The sequence below is a fragment of the Hyla sarda genome, chromosome 2, assembly GCF_029499605.1.
Source record: "Hyla sarda isolate aHylSar1 chromosome 2, aHylSar1.hap1, whole genome shotgun sequence".
NCBI lineage: Eukaryota > Metazoa > Chordata > Amphibia > Anura > Hylidae > Hyla > Hyla sarda.
The window spans coordinates 400887083-400909920 of record NC_079190.1 but is presented as its reverse complement, the minus strand read 5'-3'; positions in this window follow the sequence as shown (position 1 = coordinate 400909920).

Below are 22838 nucleotides of genomic sequence, written 5' to 3'. Positions count from 1 at the left end.
GGAGGCAGGTGAGGGGACCTCCGGTCGCCATGCTGGATGATTGTATCCATGTGGCAGCGCTGCAGGCAATCCGATCATCCATTTTAGTGACCGCACTGCCGCAGATGCCTTGATCTGTATTGATCATGGCATCTGAGGGGTTAATGGCACTGATCAGCGCGATCACTGATGTGCGACATTATCGGACAGGGTTAAAAATGAATGTGATCTGACTGATTGCCGTGGGCAACAATGCCACTTTTTGTGAGAACAATTTTTAATGCATGAGACACAAAGTTTTTGGCCCTTGGTGTCAGTAGGGGCATATTCAGTGCTGCCTTACATACTTGGGAAAGAAACCAATACAAAAATGGGGTAATAATCTAAAAGTTTCGATGACTTTTGAAAAACACAAAAGTACAATATTTTATTGCAAAAACATTCTTTCAAAACCTGCTTGAGTTTAAAAAAGATCAACTGAAAAGACAACTTCTAAATTTTAATTATAATATTGAATTGATTCAAATGATGTACATTTAGCATAAGAAAAAGGATGGAAATCTGCAATCTGCCCTGACCATTTACCCAGCTGATGACATATTATATTAATGTATCTATTAGTATATAAGCAATTAGCTTTAAGCTTGTTCCTGCTAGTAGAATTGGAAAGCAGGTCCTATTTATGTCACAGTTACAATTCCCAGGAGAATGAACTCACTGAACTTTGTCCAAGATGATGGTATTTTGACATTTTTATTACTAGCTTTTAACTAAGTAAGTTTACAGGCAACTAAAGAAAATTGTTGTAGACAATCTGAAAGGCAGCAATTTTTATCACCCATCTAGGTTGTTGGTGAAATTAATTATCCTTTAATGTTACACATAATTTGAAATCCTAGTCTGCATTTCCAACAGTAACATTAAAGGGGTTTATATTGCTGAATTCATTTTTTTTTTTGAAGACTTTTAGTAACGTACGTCTATTTGAGGTGAAATATAAATGGTTTTTGTTACAATCAAAATAACAAGGACAAATTAACAACATAGTTTGTAAGGCTAAAAAAAGACATTATAAATTAATATTGAACAAAAGTTCAGGCTAATATGTTGCAGTGTTGATCCAGAAAAAGACAAAAATCCCTATGAGACAGAAGCCCAACTCCAATTCTGGCAATCAGAGTAACCCTTCTCCAGTAGTCTAGAAACGATAACCTGTAATAAAGTAAAGAGCATCGAGGTCCCTATTAACCCCTTAAGGACTGAGCCTTTTTCCACTTTAGTCTTTTCCACCTCACCTTTTAAAAATCATAACGCTTTTAATTTTCCCCCTACATACCCATATGAGGGCTTGTTTTTGCTCCACCAATTGTACTTTGTAATGACATCAATCATTTCTCCCAGAAATTTTTTGCAAAACCAGAAAAATAAACATATTTATGGGGCAAAATTTGAAAAAAAAAAACTTATTTTGTAACTTTTTTACTTTTCGGTAAAAAATTACACCAAATATTTATTCTGTAGATCCATGTGGTTACAATTATACCCAATTTATATAGGTTTTTTTGGTTTACTACATGCACCAAAATTAGTATGTTTAAAATTGTCCTTTTCTGACCCATATAACCTTTTTATTTTTCTGTATATGGGGTGGTATGAGAGCTCATTTTTTGCGCCGTCATCGGAAGTTTTTATCAGTAGCATGATTGTTTTGATCTGACTTTTTGATCACTTTTTATGCATTTTTTTAGGGTATACAAAGTGACCAAACATACGCAATTTTGGACTTTTGGAATTTTATTACGAGTACGCCATTGACCGTGTGGTTTAATTAACATTATATTTTTCGATAGCTCAGACATTTACGCATGCGGCGATACCACATATGTTTATTTTTATTTTTGTTTACTTTTTTTTTTTAATGGGAAAGGGGGGGGGTGATTCAAACTTTTATTTAGGAAGGGGTTAAAGCACATTTATTAACTTTTTTCTTTTATTATTTTTACAATTTTTTTTTAGCCCCAGGGAGTATTACATGCAATCCTTTGATTGTGTATACTGATCAATGCTATGCCATGGCATAGCATTGATCAGTGTAATCGATTGCTCCAGCCTGGATCTCAGGCTTGGAGCAATCAAATGACGATTGGACAACATGGAGCAAGGTAAGACGCCTCCCACTGTCCTCTCAGCTGTTCAGGATGCCGCGGTGAAATTTCACTGTGGCGGTCCCAAGCAGCCCCGCTGAGTAACCGGCATTGATTTCTCCCGTTTTAGATGCAACGATCAAATTTGATTGCAGCGTCTAAACGGTTAACACCGGACATCAGCCCAATCGGCGATGTCCGGTATTAGCCGTGGGTCCTGATAGCAGCCAGGGCCCAGCAAGTACAAAGCACGTTTAGAAGCTTCACATAACGGGAGCTGGCTACAGACGTAAATATACGTCCTTGGCCGTTAAGGGGATAAATGGAAACTGACAGGCTGTTCACCTGTACTAAACCCAATACAATAGGTTATATAGTGGGTGAACAGGAGTTAAAAATTACAGTAGCACACTGCTAGCGCTATATATGTGTAATGTAACACATTTTGCATTGCAACACAGTTACAGAGAAAAATATACGTTTTTAGCTTACAATTTGGCCAAATATCGCGTGCCATCTCACCAAGGTAAGGTGACCTAATTTGGAACAGACCCTACTCTATAGTAGTCCTCTCTTGGACTAGCACTGAGCCTACAGTTTCTGGGCATGTACGATCTAGCTATTCCCTACCTAAAATCACCCAGTGGAATGGGTGGAGTGCATGACCAAGATGGAAGCAGCCACTCCCTCCACAAAAATTGGTCAGCCCAAGAGAGGCATATCTATAGTGTAGGGTCCATCCCAAATAAGGTTGCCTTACTGTTGTGAGATGGTATACACTATTTGGCCAAATAATAAGCTAAGAACCTAATTTTTTTTCTAAGGTACCATTAAAATGTAAAACTTGTTATATTTCACACACATCTAGAAGTGTGTTGCTGTGACTTTGTTGTTTGGATTTGTAGTTCAGCCTCACCAGTGTGCACCTTTATACTTACATTTATAATACATTTATAATAGTTGTGGGGGGTGTGTTGACCAAATTTAGCTTTTTACTTACAGGATTGGTTCAGTAGTGGCAAAGTTATGGCCCCCGTTGTTCTATTGCTAAAGCGCTTTTGAATGCAATGAATGAGGGAAACCGGCTAGCCGAGCTTCCCTGTCTCCTGTATATGTGTCGCTATGCCCATCCATCACATGAATATAAAATTTTCTTCATTTTCGCGTCCAAATGACATCAGAGTTGGCAGTGATGTGACCACTTTGCTATTGTAACAAAGCACAGGTGTTCACACTACCGCTGGCTCTAGCATCACTTGGATGTGAGAGTGAGAAAAATGTAATATTCATGGAAAGGGCAGGCATTGTGTGACATACAGAAGAGGCAGGGAGGCTCCGCTAGTTGACATTCTGCCTCCATTGCACACAAAACATTTTAGCAATATAACACAGAGGGCCATAATTTTGCAACTACTGGACCAATCCATGCAAGTAGGGCATTGTTTTACTCTTGTTCACCTGCACTATAACCCAGTATATTGAGTTTAGTGTGGGTAAACTGTAAGTTTCCCTTTATACTCTTTTCGGGTGCATTCACACGACGTTTAGCTAATATGGTCACCAGATCCGACGGGGAAATGTCTAAACTGGCCACAACCGTATCTCTGTTGGACCTGATAGTGACTCCAGTCGGCTTATTTTTGCACCGTTCAAGGGTTTGTTAACTAACTGAATACCACGGCATACCACGGTTTTCAGTCCAGCCACAAACCGGATATGGTGCAAAAATAAGATTCTGGTCGGGTCATTCAATAAATGAGATGCAGGCAGGGTCCGATCCAAAAAACATAGACAGTTTGGACATAAAGGAAGAAGAGGACTGATACCCCTCTCCTCCCCATCTCCCCTCTATGTGTCTGCCCTTCAATAAAGCATCAGGCTTGTGATTCCCTTTCCCTTCTCTTCTCTTGCTCCTCCCCATCGCTTATCACTAGCATGATGTTATGCTTTAGTAGACAGTGGATGTAATAGAGAGGTATTATATATAGTGTAGGATATGGGCCTATGCTTTTCCGTATGTTGTAATTCTAAAATACTTATATGTGTAATATCTATTATACTGAAATCCAGTGTGCGCTGTGACTTGGTATCTAATATATTTGTGATTTGATGACTGTTTGTAAATAAAGCTATTTTCAAAAAATAAATAAATAAAAATTCTCATTTATCATTTTAGCAATTTGGACAGAGGTAAATATTTTTATTTTCATACCTGAAAACCTCATTAGATCTTACTCCTGTTTTTACATATGTACCATTTTATAACTTTATAACTTTGATTAATAAAGTATTCAGTAAGCAAATGCCGAGTTTATAAAAAGGAAAGTATCATATCATTCTATATGTTTTTAATTCTCTTTATATGTGTGTCTAACTATTCTATATTTGACATGACTACTGGCTTAACACATACAGAGTTGAATATTCGATCTTATCACATGACACTCACCATTAAGTGTCATGGTCTTGAGAGTCAAAGCACAATTAATGACAGGGATTCTACATTCTGCCTAAGAAGCCTTTTTCAGCTTCAATTTCAGCTTAAGTGCCTGTGAGAAATGCACTGGTTATACAATAGCAAAAATATTAAAATACATAATGTAACTTGTCTTAATATACTTTTCAAGTCTAAAAATATGCCAGACCAAAAGAAACATATTTACATAAAAAGCAGACAAGGTCAAATAACAAAGAAAGCCCTTAATTAGTTGTAATCAACTTTAATTTGCATACCGTATATAATTCCTAAATGATTGTTAATAATAACTTTATATAATGGACTTCCAATTTTCATGAAAATGGCACATTTTGATAAGCAGACACAGAACCCTAGTACTAATAAGGTTTAATTTGCATACATTAGTCTGATTATCCAAACAAAAGGATTACAGTATTACTTCTCCGTACCTTTATGTCCTTATTATGCACACTGATTAACCTCACAAAAGCTAGCTCTTATTAACAAACAATGGCCATGGATGAAAGAAATTCTTCAGGATTAAAACGAGCACATTCAACATAATTTTTTTTTTGCTTTTGGAAAATTTTTCATTTAAAAGTGTCTGTCAAAATGTGAATAAAAAAATGTTTCACTGTTTTCACAAAAATGGATGTACCAGGATTTTAAAACAGTGGAGCATTCAGATATCTTGACATCCAGTTTTTGTTTTTTAAGGTCACATGTTTTTTTCTTGCTGATCTATTCAAATACTTGCATCTGTTTTTTTTCCTGCAAGGCACAGAATGGTTCCGGAAATTTGCTCCACTTTATATTTTTGTTTTTATATTGTCTATCATTGGTCATAATATCATTTTTGCAGACCTGTCAGGTAACTCAACTTTCTTTGCATTAGTCTGTATACATTGAGACCTGTGCAGCAAACTTACAAAGTTTCTTTTTAAAAGGGGTATTCCTGTCGTTAAAAATGTAAACCCTATCCATATAAGTGTCTGATCACGGGGGACATCTCACAATTTCCAGAGTGGGGCTCCAACTCTTTCCACTGCAGAAAGCGGTGGGGTCGGCACACTATCAGACAATTATCCCCCTAACCATGTGAAAGGGGTTAAGTTTTTAAATGCTGAAATACCCCTTTAAATATGTTATCCAGCTTCTGCCGTCACTCCCCTTCCCATAGACATGAATGGAAGGGCGTGGCATGACCTCACAAGGGGTGTGACATGACATCACAACCCCGCCACGGGAACCCAAAGTTCTAAACATTCTGTTTGGAATGCCAGGTGCTGCACGGAGATCGCGGGGGGTCCAAGCAGCGGGACCCTCAGAATCAGACATATTATCCCCTATCCTTTGGATTGGGGATAGGATGTCTAGGGGCAGAGGACCCCTTTAAAGTAAAAAAAAGGCCCTACTAGGCTTGAGTGATCCATGTTACTTTGTGTAAGAATACTCTATGCTTGTCAAGCAGATGTTAGAAAGAGACAGGTCTATCCATCCCGTAATCACAGAGATATGGCAGGTCGGCTGTCAGAGCTCTCACATTGGAGAGATGGTGGATATACAGGGTGGGCCATTTATGTGGATACACCTTAATAAAATGGGAATGGTTGGTGATATTAACTTCCTGTTTGTGACACATTAGTATATGTGAGGGGGGAAACATTTCAAGAGGGGTGGTGACCATGGCGGCCATTTTGAATTCAACTTTTGTTTTTTCAATAGGAAGAGGGTCATGTGACACATCAAACTTATTGGGAATTTCACAAGAAAAACAATGATGCGCTTGGTTCTAACCTAACTGTATTCTTTCATGATTTATTTATAAGTTTCTGACCACTTATAAAATGTGTTCAATGTGCTGCCCATTGTGTTGGATTGTCAATGCAACCCTCTTCTCCCACTCTTCACACACTGATAGCAACACCGCAGGAGAAATGCTAGCACAGGCTTCCAGTATCCGTAGTTGCAGGTGCTGCACATCTCTTATCTTCACAGCTGTCACGATGCCGGCTGGCAGGTAGTGGATCCTCTGTGCCAGAGAGGGATTGGCGTGGACCGTGCTAGTGGACCGGTTCTAAGCCACTACTGGTTTTCACCAGAGCCCGCCGCAAAGCGGGATGGTCTTGCTGCGGCGGTAGTGACCAGGTCGTATCCACTAGCAACGGCTCACCTCTCTGGCTGCTGAAGATAGGCGCGGTACAAGGGAGTAGGCAAAAGCAAGGTCGGACGTAGCAGAAGGTCGGGGCAGGCAGCAAGGATCGTAGTCAGGGGCAACGGCAGAAGGTCTGGAAACACAGGCAAGGAACACACAAGGAACGCTTTCACTGGCACTAAGGCAACAAGATCCGGCAAGGGAGTGCAGGGGAAGTGAGGTGATATAGGGAAGTGCACAGGTGAACACACTAATTGGAACCACTGCGCCAATCAGCGGCGCAGTGGCCCTTTAAATCGCAGAGACCCGGCGCGCGCGCGCCCTAGGGAGCGGGGCCGCGCGCGCCGGGACAGAACAGACGGAGAGCGAGTCAGGTAGGGGAGCCGGGGTGCGCATCGCGAGCGGGCGCTACCCGCATCGCGAATCGCATCCCGGCTGGCAGCGGAATCGCAGCGCCCCGGGTCAGAGGACGTGACCGGAGCGCTGCCGCGGGGAGAGTGAAGCGAGCGCTCCGGGGAGGAGCGGGGACCCGGAGCGCTCGGCGTAACAGTACCCCCCCCCTTGGGTCTCCCCCTCTTCTTAGAGCCTGAGAACCTGAGGAGCAGACTTTTGTCTAGGATGTTGTCCTCAGGTTCCCAGGATCTCTCTTCAGGACCACAACCCTCCCAGTCCACTAAAAAAAAATTTTTCCCTCTGACCTTTTTGGCAGCTAAAATTTCTTTGACCGAGAAGATGTCCGAGGAGCCGGAAACAGGAGTGGGAGGAACAGATTTGGGAGAAAAACGGTTGAGGATGAGTGGTTTGAGAAGAGAGACGTGAAAGGCATTAGGGATACGAAGAGAGGGAGGAAGAAGAAGTTTATAAGACACAGGATTAATTTGACACAAAATTTTGAAAGGACCAAGATAGCGTGGTCCCAACTTGTAGCTAGGGACACGGAAGCGGACATATTTAGCGGAGAGCCATACCTTGTCTCCAGGGGAAAAAACGGGGGGAGCTCTTCTTTTCTTATCCGCGAACTTCTTCATGCGTGATGAAGCCTGTAAGAGAGAATTTTGGGTCTCTCTCCATATGATGGAAAGGTCACGAGAAATTTCATCCACAGCGGGCAGACCAGAGGGCAAGGGAGTAGGGAGGGGGGGAAGAGGGTGACGGCCGTACACCACGAAAAATGGGGATTTGGAGGAAGACTCAGAGACCCTGAAGTTATACGAGAATTCGGCCCATGGGAGGAGATCTGCCCAGTCATCCTGGCGGGAGGAAACAAAATGTCGCAAATAATCACCCAAGATCTGGTTAATCCTTTCTACTTGTCCATTGGACTGGGGATGATATGCAGAAGAAAAATTTAATTTAATCTTGAGTTGTTTACAGAGAGCCCTCCAGAATTTAGACACGAATTGGACGCCTCTATCCGAGACAATCTGCGTAGGCAACCCGTGAAGACGAAAAATGTGTACAAAAAATTGTTTAGCCAACTGAGGCGCAGAAGGAAGACCAGGAAGAGGGATGAAATGTGCCATTTTGGAGAATCGATCAACGACCACCCAAATAACAGTGTTGCCACGGGAAGGGGGTAAATCAGTAATAAAATCCATACCAATCAGAGACCAAGGCTGTTCGGGGACAGGCAGAGGATGAAGAAAACCAGCGGGCTTCTGGCGAGGAGTCTTATCCCGGGCACAGATAGTGCAGGCTCGCACAAAGTCCACAACATCCGTCTCCAGAGTCGGCCACCAATAGAAGCGGGAGATGAGTTGCACAGATTTCTTGATACCCGCATGACCTGCGAGATGGGAGGAGTGACCCCATTTGAGGATTCCGAGGCGTTGGCGAGGAGAAACAAAGGTCTTTCCTGGAGGAGTCTGCCTGATGGAGGCAGGAGAAGTGGAGATCAGGCAGTCAGGTGGAATGATGTGTTGCGGAGAGAGTTCAACTTCTGAGGCATCCGAGGAACGAGAGAGAGCATCGGCCCTAATGTTCTTATCGGCAGGACGAAAGTGAATCTCAAAATTAAATCGGGCAAAGAACAGAGACCACCGGGCCTGGCGAGGATTCAGCCGTTGGGCAGACTGGAGGTAGGAGAGGTTCTTGTGGTCGGTGTAGATAATAACAGGAGAACTTGATCCCTCCAGCAGATGCCTCCATTCCTCAAGTGCTAATTTAATGGCTAGAAGCTCTCGATCCCCGATGGAGTAGTTCCTCTCCGCTGGAGAGAAGGTCCTAGAGAAAAAACCACAAGTGACAGCATGCCCGGAAGAATTTTTTTGTAGAAGAACAGCTCCAGCTCCCACTGAGGAGGCATCAACCTCCAATAGGAAGGGTTTGGAAGGGTCAGGTCTGGAGAGGACGGGAGCCGAAGAAAAGGCAGACTTGAGTCGTTTAAAGGCGTCTTCTGCTTGAGGAGGCCAGGACTTGGGATCAGCATTTTTTTTGGTTAAAGCCACGATAGGAGCCACAATGGTAGAAAAATGTGGAATAAATTGCCTGTAATAATTGGCGAACCCCAAAAAGCGTTGGATAGCACGGAGTCCTGAGGGGCGTGGCCAATCTAAGACGGCAGAGAGTTTGTCTGGATCCATCTGTAGTCCCTGGCCAGAGACCAAATATCCTAGAAAAGGAAGAGATTGGCATTCAAACAGACATTTCTCAATTTTGGCATAGAGTTGGTTGTCACGAAGTCTCTGAAGAACCATACGGACATGCTGGCGGTGTTCTTCTAGATTGGCAGAAAAAATTAGGATATCGTCCAGATATACAACAACACAGGAGTATAACAGATCACGAAAAATTTCATTGACAAAGTCTTGGAAGACGGCAGGGGCGTTGCACAGTCCAAAGGGCATGACCAGATACTCAAAGTGTCCATCTCTGGTGTTAAATGCCGTTTTCCACTCGTCCCCCTCTCTGATGCGGATGAGGTTATAGGCGCCTCTTAAGTCCAATTTAGTGAAGATGTGGGCACCTTGGAGGCGATCAAAGAGTTCAGAGATGAGGGGTAAGGGGTAGCGGTTCTTAACCGTGATTTTATTAAGACCGCGGTAGTCAATGCAAGGACGTAGGGAGCCATCTTTTTTGGACACAAAGAAAAATCCGGCTCCGGCAGGAGAGGAGGATTTACGGATAAAGCCCTTTTTTAGATTCTCCTGGACGTATTCGGACATGGCAAGAGTCTCTGGGGCAGAGAGAGGATAAATTCTGCCCCGGGGTGGAGTAGTGCCCGGGAGGAGGTCGATAGGGCAATCATAAGGCCTGTGAGGAGGTAGAGTCTCAGCTTGTTTTTTGCAGAAAACATCCGCGAAGTCCATATAGGCCTTAGGGAGACCGGTTACTGGAGGAACCACAGAGTTACGGCAAGGGTTACTGGGAACCGGTTTTAGACAGTTCTTGGAACAAGAGGACCCCCAACTCTTGATCTCCCCAGTGGACCAATCCAGGGTAGGGGAATGAAGTTGAAGCCAGGGAAGTCCAAGGAGAATTTCCGAGGTGCAATTGGGAAGGACCAAAAGTTCAATCCTCTCATGATGAGATCCGATGCTCATAAGAAGGGGCTCCGTGCGGAAACGTATGGAACAGTCCAATCTTTCATTATTTACACAATTGATGTAGAGGGGTCTGGCGAGACTGGTCACCGGGATGTTGAACCTGTTGACGAGAGAGGCCAAAATAAAATTTCCTGCAGATCCAGAGTCCAAGAAGGCCACTGTAGAGAAGGAGAAGGCAGAGGCAGACATCCGCACAGGCACAGTAAGACGTGGAGAAGCAGAGTAGACATCAAGGACTGTCTCACCTTTGTGCGGAGTCAGCGTACGTCTTTCCAGGCGGGGAGGACGGATAGGACAATCTCTCAGGAAGTGTTCGGTACTAGCACAGTACAGGCAGAGGTTCTCCATACGGCGTCGTGTCCTCTCTTGAGGTGTCAGGCGAGACCGGTCGACCTGCATAGCCTCCACGGCGGGAGGCACAGGAACAGATTGCAGGGGACCAGAGGAGAGAGGAGCCGAGGAGAAGAAACGCCTCGTGCGAACAGAGTCCATATCTTGGCGGAGTTCCTGACGCCTTTCGGAAAAACGCATGTCAATGCGAGTGGCTAGGTGAATAAGTTCATGTAGATTAGCAGGAATTTCTCGTGCGGCCAGAACATCTTTAATGTTGCTGGATAGGCCTTTTTTGAAGGTCGCGCAGAGGGCCTCATTATTCCAGGACAATTCTGAAGCAAGAGTACGGAATTGTACGGCATACTCGCCAACGGAAGAATTACCCTGGACCAGGTTCAACAGGGCAGTCTCAGCAGAAGAGGCTCGGGCAGGTTCCTCAAAGACACTTCGGATTTCCGAGAAGAAGGAGTGTACAGAGGCAGTGACGGGGTCATTGCGGTCCCAGAGCGGTGTGGCCCATGACAGGGCTTTTCCGGACAGAAGGCTGACTACGAAAGCCACCTTAGACCTTTCAGTGGGAAACAGGTCCGACATCATCTCCAGATGCAGGGAACATTGGGAAAGAAAGCCACGGCAAAACTTAGAGTCCCCATCAAATTTATCCGGCAAGGATAAGCGTATCCCAGGAGCGGCCACTCGCTGCGGAGGAGGTGCAGGAGCTGGCGGAGGAGATGACTGCTGAAGCTGTGGTAGTAACTGTTGTAGCATAACGGTCAGTTGAGACAGCTGTTGGCCTTGTTGCGCTATCTGTTGTGACTGCTGGGCGACCACCGTGGTGAGGTCAGCGACAACTGGCAGAGGAACTTCAGCGGGATCCATGGCCGGATCTACTGTCACGATGCCGGCTGGCAGGTAGTGGATCCTCTGTGCCAGAGAGGGATTGGCGTGGACCGTGCTAGTGGACCGGCTCTAAGCCACTACTGGTTTTCACCAGAGCCCGCCGCAAAGCGGGATGGTCTTGCTGCGGCGGTAGTGACCAGGTCGTATCCACTAGCAACGGCTCACCTCTCTGGCTGCTGAAGATAGGCGCGGTACAAGGGAGTAGGCAAAAGCAAGGTCGGACGTAGCAGAAGGTCGGGGCAGGCAGCAAGGATCGTAGTCAGGGGCAACGGCAGAAGGTCTGGAAACACAGGCAAGGAACACACAAGGAACGCTTTCACTGGCACTAAGGCAACAAGATCCGGCAAGGGAGTGCAGGGGAAGTGAGGTGATATAGGGAAGTGCACAGGTGAACACACTAATTGGAACCACTGCGCCAATCAGCGGCGCAGTGGCCCTTTAAATCGCAGAGACCCGGCGCGCGCGCGCCCTAGGGAGCGGGGCCGCGCGCGCCGGGACAGAACAGACGGAGAGCGAGTCAGGTAGGGGAGCCGGGGTGCGCATCGCGAGCGGGCGCTACCCGCATCGCGAATCGCATCCCGGCTGGCAGCGGAATCGCAGCGCCCCGGGTCAGAGGACGTGACCGGAGCGCTGCCGCGGGGAGAGTGAAGCGAGCGCTCCGGGGAGGAGCGGGGACCCGGAGCGCTCGGCGTAACAACAGCATAGACAATTGCCTTCAGATGACCCTAAAGATAAAAGTCTAAGGGTATCAGATCAGGAGACCTTGGGGGCCATTCAACTGGCCCACTGCAACTAATCCACTTTCCAGGAAACTGTTCATCTAGGAATGCTCGGACCTGCACCCATAATGTTGTGGTGCGCCATCTTGATGGAAAAACTGAGGGAACGTGCCAGCTTCAGTGCATGAAGAGGGAAACACATCATCATGTAGCAATTTCTGATATCCAGTGGCCTTAAGGTTTTCATTTATGAAGAATGGCCCCATTATCTTTGTACCCCATATACCACACCATACCATACATTTTTGTGTTCCAACAGTCTTGGAGGGATCTATCCAATGTGGGTTAGTGTCAGACCAATAGCGGTGGTTTTGTTTGTTAACTTCACCATTCACATAAAAGTTTGCCTCATCACTGAACAAAATCTTCTGCATAAACTGAGGGTCCTGTTCCAATTTTTGTTTTGCCCATTCTGCAAATTCAGTGCGCCGATCTGGGAATCCTTGTTGAGATGCTGCAGTAGCTGGAGTTTGTAAGAGTGCCATTTGTGAGTAGCTAATATCCGCTGACGGGATGTTCGACTAATGCCACTCTCCAGTGACATGCGGCGAGTGCTACGCTGTGGGCTCTTGCTGAATGAAGCTAGGACAGCCACTGATGTTTCTTCATTAGTGACAAATTTCATGCGTCCACATTTTGGCAAATCCAACACTGAAGCAGTTTCACGAAACTTAGCAAGCAGTTTGCTAACTGTAGCATGGGAGATGAGTGGTCTCGTAGGGTGTCTTGCATTGAAATCTGCTGCAATGACCCGGTTACTGCGTTCACCAGACATCAACACAATTTCTATCCGCTCCTCACGTGTTAACCTCGACGACATGTCAATGGATGTAAACAAAGAGAAACTTGTAAATAACTCATGAAAGAATAAAGTTACTTTAAAACCAAGCACATCATTGTTTTTCTTGTGAAATTCCCAATAAGATTGATGTGTCACATGACCCTCTTCCTATTGAAAAAACAAAAGTTGGATTCAAAATGGCCAACTTCAAAATGGCCACCATGGTCACCACCCGTCTTGTAAATTTTCCCCGTTACATATACTAATGTGCCACAAACAGGAAGTTAATATCACCAACCATTTTATTAAGGTGCATCCATATAAATGGCTCACACTGTATTTACACTATAAAATAGATGTTTTATATGGTAAGAAAGGAAAAGAACTTCCCTGGTTACCATCAGCTGTCCTTAAAGTGTTACTGTCATTTAAATGCACTAACATGTCAAAAGTTCAGATCGGTAGGGGTCTTAGTGCTGAAACCCCCTTGGATTGTTGGTTATAGATGGTATTTTGTAGTTTATGGTACCCATCTCCTGTAATCAGTTAGACAGTGTGCCAAGCCAGAAAGTGAATGCTGCGTGCTTCACCCTGCTATAGCTAGCAATGATTATAGGGGGTCTCAGAATTGAGATTCCAACTAATCTTAAATATGATGTTTCTGTGTGACATGCTTTTTTACTATATTATAAAACTCACATACATATAGTAAACACTAATGATGAGTTCAAGGTAGATTGAATATTATACCATGCATAAAACACATTTTCACATGATAACTTAAGAAGGGCGCATGCGCCTGAAACGCGTCTGATCTGCTGGTTGCTTGTACCGTTTTTACCGTGAGCTAATAAAGTCTGGATTTTCTACTTACCCACGCTGGATTGCTGTTCTAGCATTTAGATTGAATATTATACCATGCATAAAATACATTTTTCCTATAATTAGTGGTGTACCAATACTCCGGCAAACCGGGCCCCGCCAGGCAAACATTGATTTGCCAATGCCTACAGCAGTCCCCACATCGGGCACCCGGCAGAGGCACTTACTCTGCTTATGGGGAGCATTCATCTGCTCCTGTTCTGTGGAGGAAAAGACACTACCCAGCTGTTCTGGAGATTGCTGCGTGGGACAGGAGGTAAGCATGAGATTTTTATCATCCTAGCATCTTGTTGGGAGGTTTGACTACCTACCTTGCTAGCTTCCTGGCTACCTACCTACATTGCTGGCTACCTACCTACATTGCTAGCTACCTACCCAGCTACCTACATTTTGAGGCCAGAAGAAGTATGTCCCTATGTACAAAACTGCCGGCTGTTGCCTCTGAAAGCCCTGTGATGTCCATCAGGAGCTCCCTGTGTACTCCCCTGGTTTAGCAAGGAAAATCAAGTAGCCTAATAAGCAGTGAGTGCAAGTATGCTTTTTATCTGCTATGCATATTTCAATATGTTTCCCTGCATGTGTTGTTATCACTAGAGATGAGCAAATCGAAGTTGACGAACCCGAATTCGTTACGAATTTCATGAAAAATTCGATTCACCTACGAATACGAATATTGCCGCGATTCTATTGCACAAATCGCTTCATTAAACTCCATTTTACAGCGTTCCAGGCTAAGATGGCGGATCCACATGTGAGAACATGGGGCAGGGGATTATGGGAGGGTGGGAAACAGCGGTGGGAATTAAGGTAGGCGGGCTGACCCTGAATCACATGTGAGATGCAGCCTATCAGTGTTCACTGACCCCTATATAATCGGCGGCCATCTTGCCTCTCTTCATTTCATCTATGCACTCAGATGGAGAGGACGGGTGTCACGATGCCGGCTGGCAGGTAGTGGATCCTCTGTGCCAGAGAGGGATTGGCGTGGACCGTGCTAGTGGATCGGTTCTAAGTCACTACTGGTTTTCACCAGAGCCCGCCGCAAAGCAGGATGGTCTTGCTGCGGCGGTAGTGACCAGGTCGTATCCACTAGCAACGGCTCAACCTCTCTGACTGCTGAAGATAGGCGCGGTACAAGGGAGTAGACAGAAGCAAGGTCGGACGTAGCAGAAGGTCGGGGCAGGCAGCAAGGATCGTAGTCAGGGGCAACGGCAGGAGGTCTGGAACACAGGCTAGGAACACACAAGGAAACGCTTTCACTGGCACAATGGCAACAAGATCCGGCAAGGGAGTGCAGGGGAAGTGAGGTATAAATAAGGAGTGCACAGGTGAACAAACTAATTGGAACCACTGCGCCAATCAGCGGCGCAGTGGCCCTTTAAATCGCAAAGACCCGGCGCGCGCGCGCCCTAGGGAGCGGGGCCGCGCGCGCCGGGACAGGACCGACGGAGAGCGAGTCAGGTACGGGAGCCGGGGTGCGCATCGCGAGCGGGCGCCACCCGCATCGCGAATCGCATCCCGGCTGGAGGCGGTATCGCAGCGCCCCGGGTCAGTGGATCTGACCGGAGCGCTGCAGTGAGGAGAGTGTAGCGAGCGCTCCGGGGAGGAGCGGGGACCCGGAGCGCTCGGCGTAACAGTACCCCCCCCCCTTGGGTCTCCCCCTCTTCTTAGAGCCTGAGAACCTGAGGATCAGACTTTTGTCTAGAATATTGTCCTCAGGTTCCCAGGATCTCTCTTCTGGACCACAACCCTCCCAATCAACTAAAAAAAAGGTTTTCCCTCTGACCTTCTTGGATGCCAGAATCTCTTTGACGGAGAAGATGTCTGAGGAGCCGGAAACAGGAGTGGGGGAAACAAGTTTGGGAGAGAAACGGTTGATGATAAGTGGTTTAAGAAGAGAAACGTGAAAGGCATTAGGAATACGAAGAGAAGGAGGAAGAAGAAGTTTGTAAGAGACAGGATTAATCTGGCACAAAATTTTGAAAGGACCAAGATAGCGTGGTCCCAACTTGTAGCTAGGGACACGGAAGCGGACATATTTAGCGGAGAGCCATACCTTGTCTCCAGGAGAAAAAATGGGAGGAGCTCTTCTTTTCTTATCCGCAAATTTCTTCATGCGTGATGAAGCCTGTAAGAGAGAATTTTGGGTTTCTCTCCATATGATGGAAAGATCACGAGAAATTTCATCCACAGCGGGCAGACCAGAGGGCAAGGGGGTAGGGAGGGGGGGAAGAGGGTGACGGCCGTACACCACGAAAAATGGGGATTTGGAGGAAGATTCAGAGACTCTGAAGTTATACGAGAATTCGGCCCATGGTAGGAGATCTGCCCAATCATCCTGGCGGGAGGAAACAAAATGTCGTAAATAATCACCCAAGACCTGGTTAATTCTTTCTACTTGTCCATTGGATTGAGGATGATATGCAGAAGAAAAGTTTAATTTAATCTTGAGTTGTTTACAGAGAGCCCTCCAGAATTTTGACACGAATTGGACGCCTCTATCCGAGACGATTTGTGTGGGCAACCCGTGAAGACGAAAAATGTGTACAAAAAATTGTTTAGCCAACTGAGGCGCTGAAGGAAGACCAGGAAGAGGGATGAAATGTGCCATTTTGGAGAATCGATCAACGACCACCCAAATAACAGTGTTGCCACTGGATGGGGGTAAGTCAGTAATAAAATCCATACCAATCAGAGACCAAGGCTGTTCGGGGACAGGCAGAGGATGAAGAAAACCAGCGGGCCTCTGGCGAGGAGTCTTATCCCGGGCACAGACAGTGCAGGCTCGCACAAAGTCCACGACATCCGTCTCCAGAGTCGGCCACCAATAGAAGCGAGAGATGAGTTGCACAGATTTCTTGATGCCTGCATGACCTGCGAGATGGGAGGAGTGACCCCATTTGAGGATTCCGAGGCGTTGGCGTGGAGAGACGAAGGTCTTTCCTGGAGGAGTTTGCCTGATGGAGGCTGGAGAAGAGGAAATCAGGCAGTCAGGAGGAATGATGTGTTGCGGAGAGAGTTCAACTTCCGAAGCATCCGAGGAACGAGAGAGAGCATCGGCCCTAATGTTCTTATCGGCAGGCCGAAAGTGAATTTCGAAATTAAATCGGGCAAAGAACAGAGACCACCTGGCCTGGCGAGGATTCAGCCGTTGGGCAGACTGGAGGTAGGAGAGGTTCTTGTGATCGGTGTAAATAATAACTGGAAATCTTGATCCCTCCAGCAGATGCCTCCATTCCTCAAGTGCTAATTTAATGGCTAGAAGCTCTCGATCCCCGATGGAGTAGTTCCTCTCCGCCGGAGAGAAGGTCCTAGAAAAAAAACTACAAGTAACAGCATGCCCGGAAGACTTTTTTTGTAGAAGGACCGCTCCAGCTCCTACAGAGGAGGCATCAACCTCCAATAGGAAGGGTTTAGATGGGTCAGGTCTGGAGAGCACGGGAGCCGAAGAAAAGGCAGACTTGAGCCGTTTAAAGGCGTCTTCCGCTTGAGGAGGCCAAGACTTGGGATCGGCATTTTTTTTGGTTAAAGCCACGATAGGAGCCACAACGGTAGAAAAATGTGGAATAAATTGCCTGTAATAATTGGCGAACCCCAAAAAACGTTGGATAGCACGGAGTCCGGAGGGGCGTGGCCAATCTAAGACGGCAGAGAGTTTGTCTGGATCCATTTGTAGTCCCTGGCCAGAGACCAAGTATCCTAGGAAAGGAAGAGATTGGCATTCAAACAGACATTTCTCTATCTTGGCATAAAGTTGATTGTCACGAAGTCTCTGAAGAACCATACGGACATGCTGGCGGTGTTCTTCTAGATTGGCAGAAAAAATCAGGATATCGTCCAGATATACAACAACACAGGAGTATAAGAGATCACGAAAAATTTCATTAACAAAGTCTTGGAAGACGGCAGGGGCGTTGCACAGGCCAAAGGGCATGACCAGATACTCAAAGTGTCCATCTCTAGTGTTAAATGCCATTTTCCATTCATCCCCCTCTCTGATGCGGATGAGATTATAAGCACCTCTTAAGTCCAGTTTGGTAAAGATGTGGGCACCTTGGAGGCGATCAAAGAGTTCAGAGATGAGGGGTAGGGGGTAGCGGTTCTTTACAGTGATTTTATTAAGACCGCGGTAGTCAATGCAAGGACGTAGAGAGCCATCTTTTTTGGACACAAAGAAAAATCCGGCTCCGGCAGGAGAGGAGGATTTACGGATAAAGCCCTTTTTTAAATTTTCCTGGATGTATTCAGACATGGCAAGAGTCTCAGGGGCGGACAGAGGATAAATTCTGCCCCGGGGTGGAGTAGTGCCCGGGAGGAGGTCAATAGGACAATCATAAGGCCTGTGAGGAGGTAGAGTCTCAGCTTGTTTTTTGCAAAAAACATCCGCAAAGTCCATATAGGCCTTAGGGAGACCGGTTACAGGAGGAACCACAGAGTCACGGCAAGGGGTACTGGGAACCGGTTTTAGGCAGTCCTTGAAACAAGAGGGCCCCCAACTCTTGATCTCCCCAGTGGACCAATCCAGGGTTGGGGAATGAAGTTGAAGCCAGGGTAGTCCAAGGAGAATTTCGGAAGTGCAATTGGGGAGGACCAAAAATTCAATCTTCTCGTGATGAGGTCCGATGCACATTAGAAGGGGCTCCGTGCGGAAACGTATGGTACAGTCCAATCTTTCATTGTTTACACAATTGATGTAGAGGGGTCTGGCGAGACTGGTCACCGGGATGTTGAACCTGTTGACGAGAGAGGCCAAAATAAAATTTCCTGCAGATCCGGAATCCAAGAAGGCCATAGTAGAGAAGGAAAAGGCAGAGGCAGATATCCGCACAGGCACAGTAAGACGTGGAGAAGCAGAGTAGACATCAAGGACTGTCTCACCTTTGTGCGGAGTCAGCGTACGTCTTTCCAGGCGGGGAGGACGGATAGGACAATCCTTCAGGAAGTGTTCAGTACTGGCACAGTACAGGCAGAGATTCTCCATGCGGCGTCGTGTCCTCTCTTGAGGTGTCAGGCGAGACCGGTCGACCTGCATAGCCTCCACGGCGGGAGGCACAGGAACGGATTGCAGGGGACCAGAGGAGAGAGGAGCCGGGGAGAAAAAACGCCTCGTGCGAACAAAGTCCATATCCTGGCGGAGCTCCTGACGCCTTTCGGAAAAACGCATGTCAATGCGAGTGGCTAGATGAATGAGTTCATGTAGGTTAGCAGGAATTTCTCGTGCGGCCAGAACATCCTTAATGTTGCTGGATAGGCCTTTTTTAAAGGTCGCGCAGAGGGCCTCATTATTCCAGGATAATTCTGAAGCAAGAGTACGGAATTGTACGGCGTACTCGCCAACGGAAGAATTACCCTGGACCAGGTTCAACAGGGCAGTCTCAGCAGAAGAGGCTCGGGCAGGTTCCTCAAAGACACTTCGAATTTCCGAGAAGAAGGAGTGTATAGAGGCAGTGACGGGGTCATTGCGGTCCCAGAGCGGTGTGGCCCATGACAGAGCTTTTCCGGACAGAAGGCTGACTACGAAAGCCACCTTAGACCTTTCAGTAGGGAACTGGTCCGACATCATCTCCAAGTGCAGGGAACACTGGGAAAGAAAGCCACGGCAAAACTTGGAGTCCCCATCAAATTTATCCGGCAAGGATAGTCGTAGACCAGAAGCGGCCACTCGCTGCGGAGGAGGTGCAGGAGCTGGCGGAGGAGATGATTGCTGAAGCTGTGGTAGTAGCTGCTGTAGCATCACGGTCAGTTGAGACAGCTGTTGGCCTTGTTGCGCTATCTGTTGTGACTGCTGGGCGACCACCGTGGTGAGGTCAGCGACAACTGGCAGAGGAACTTCAGCGGGATCCATGGCCGGATCTACTGTCACGATGCCGGCTGGCAGGTAGTGGATCCTCTGTGCCAGAGAGGGATTGGCGTGGACCGTGCTAGTGGATCGGTTCTAAGTCACTACTGGTTTTCACCAGAGCCCGCCGCAAAGCGGGATGGTCTTGCTGCGGCGGTAGTGACCAGGTCGTATCCACTAGCAACGGCTCAACCTCTCTGACTGCTGAAGATAGGCGCGGTACAAGGGAGTAGACAGAAGCAAGGTCGGACGTAGCAGAAGGTCGGGGCAGGCAGCAAGGATCGTAGTCAGGGGCAACGGCAGGAGGTCTGGAACACAGGCTAGGAACACACAAGGAAACGCTTTCACTGGCACAATGGCAACAAGATCCGGCAAGGGAGTGCAGGGGAAGTGAGGTATAAATAAGGAGTGCACAGGTGAACAAACTAATTGGAACCACTGCGCCAATCAGCGGCGCAGTGGCCCTTTAAATCGCAAAGACCCGGCGCGCGCGCGCCCTAGGGAGCGGGGCCGCGCGCGCCGGGACAGGACCGACGGAGAGCGAGTCAGGTACGGGAGCCGGGGTGCGCATCGCGAGCGGGCGCCACCCGCATCGCGAATCGCATCCCGGCTGGAGGCGGTATCGCAGCGCCCCGGGTCAGTGGATCTGACCGGAGCGCTGCAGTGAGGAGAGTGTAGCGAGCGCTCCGGGGAGGAGCGGGGACCCGGAGCGCTCGGCGTAACAACGGGACTGTGTGTGTGTGAATAGCTCATACCACAGCATTACACTGCAACTGCTAGTCACATCAGCATTAGGGAAAGGCAGGAGTGCAGAGTGCTTTGCTGTTAATCTGAGAAGGATCATTGATAGCTAAACCTCCTATTCAGGTTATTGAGCATTGCAGCAGAGAGGGGCAATTAGCTGTCAGCTGCCTCATGCAGATCTCCAAGCTGCCTGAACTTTCTGAAGCATCTTATCTCATCATTTTTCAGCCCAATTGAGTTTATTTTTATTTGCTCCACAAAACTTCTGCTGCTCAGAATTGTGTGACAGAGTGCAATTTAGGGTTTAATCCCTGGATTTTTTTTTTCTGGTGCTGCACTGTTGGGTCCTGCTGCTGTTCAGAAATATGTGATTGTTCCGTGGATTGTAGTGCATTTGCACAATTTTGTACCTGTTAATCTGTCAAGGGGCTGGTTACATACTGTGCAAGTCCCAAAAATACTATTCACCGGCTGTTTTTTTTTTTTAAACAGTTTTTTCTGCGCATAGTTACGCATATATAACTGCCCTCATCAGTGCATACCGCATAGGTACATGCAAGTATTGTACCATTTAGTACCTGTTAAACTGTCAAGGTGCTCCATACCGTCAAAGTCCAAACAATAGTATCCACCGGCTGGTGTTTTACAAAAATATAGATTTTTTTTCTGCTAATAGTTAGGCATATTACTGCCCTCATCAGTGCATACCGCATAGGGACATCCAAGTATTGTACCATTTAGTACCTGTTAAGCTGTCAAGGTGCTCCATACTGTCAAAGTCCAAAGAATAGTATCCACCGGCTGGTGTATTACAAAAATACAGATTTTTTTCTGCTAATAGGCCCTCATCTGTGCATACCGCATAGGTACATCCAAGTATTGTACCATTTAGTACCTGTTGAGCTGTCAAGGTGCTCCATAACGTCAAAGTACAAACAATGGTATCCACCAGCTGGTGTTTTACAAAAAAAATGATTTTTTTTCTGCTAATAGTTGGGCATATTACTGCCTTCGTCAGTGCATACCGCATAGGTACATCCAAGTATTGTACCATTTAGTACCTGTTAAGCTGTCAAGGTGCTCCATACTGTCAAAGTCCAAACAATAGTATCCACCGGCTGGTGTATTACAAAAATACAGAGTTTTTTCTGCTAATAGTCCCTCATCAGTTCATACCGCATAGATTCATCCAAGTATTGTACCATTTAGTACCTGTTAATCTGTCATGGTGCTCCATACCGTCAAAATCCAAACAATAGTGTCCGATGGCTGGTGTTTTACAAAAATACAGTTTTTTTTTTTCTGCTAATGGTTAGGCATATTACTGCCCTCATCAGTGCATACCGCATAGGTACATTCAAGTATTGTACCATTTAGTAGCTGTCAAGGTGCTCCAAACCGTCAAAGTCCAAACAATAGTATCCACCGGCTGGTGTTTTACAAAAATGCTGAGTTTTTTCTGCTAATAGTTAGGCATCTTACTGCCCTCATCAGTGCATACCGCATAGGTACATCCAAGTATTGTACCATTTAGTACCTGTTAAGCTGTCAAGGTGCTCCATATCATCAAAGTCCAAACAATAGTATCCACCGGCTGGTGTTTTACAAAAATACAGAGTTTTTTCTGCTAATAGTTACGCATATATTACTGCCCTCATCAGTGCATACCGCAAAGGTACATCCAAGTATTGTACCATTTATTACCTGTGAAGCTGTCTAGGTGCTCCATACCGTCAAAGTCCGAACAATAGTATCCACCAGCTGGTGTTTTACAAAAATACAGAGTTTTTTCTGCTAATAGTTAGGCATATTACTGCCCTCATCAGTGCATACCGCAAAGGTACATCCAAGTATTGTACCATTTAGTACCTGTGAAGCTGTCTAGGTGCTCCATACCGTCATAGTCCAAATAATAGTATCCACCGGCTGGTGTTTTACGAAAATACAGAGTTTTTTCTGCTAATAGTTAGGCATATTACTGCCCTAATCAGTGCATACCGCAAAGGTACATCCAAGTATTGTACCATTTAGTACCTGTTAAGCTGTCAAGGTGCTCCATACTGTCAAAGTCCAAACAATAGTATCCACCGGTTGGTGTTTTACAAAAATACAGAGTTTTTTCTGCTAATAGGCCCTCATCAGTGCATACCGCATAGGTACATCCAAGTATTGTACCATTTAGTACCTGTTAATCTGTCAATTTGCTCCATACCGTCAAAGTCCAAACAATAGTATCCCCCGGCTGGTGTTTTACAAAAATACAGATTTTTTTTCTGCTAACAGTTAGGCATATTACTAC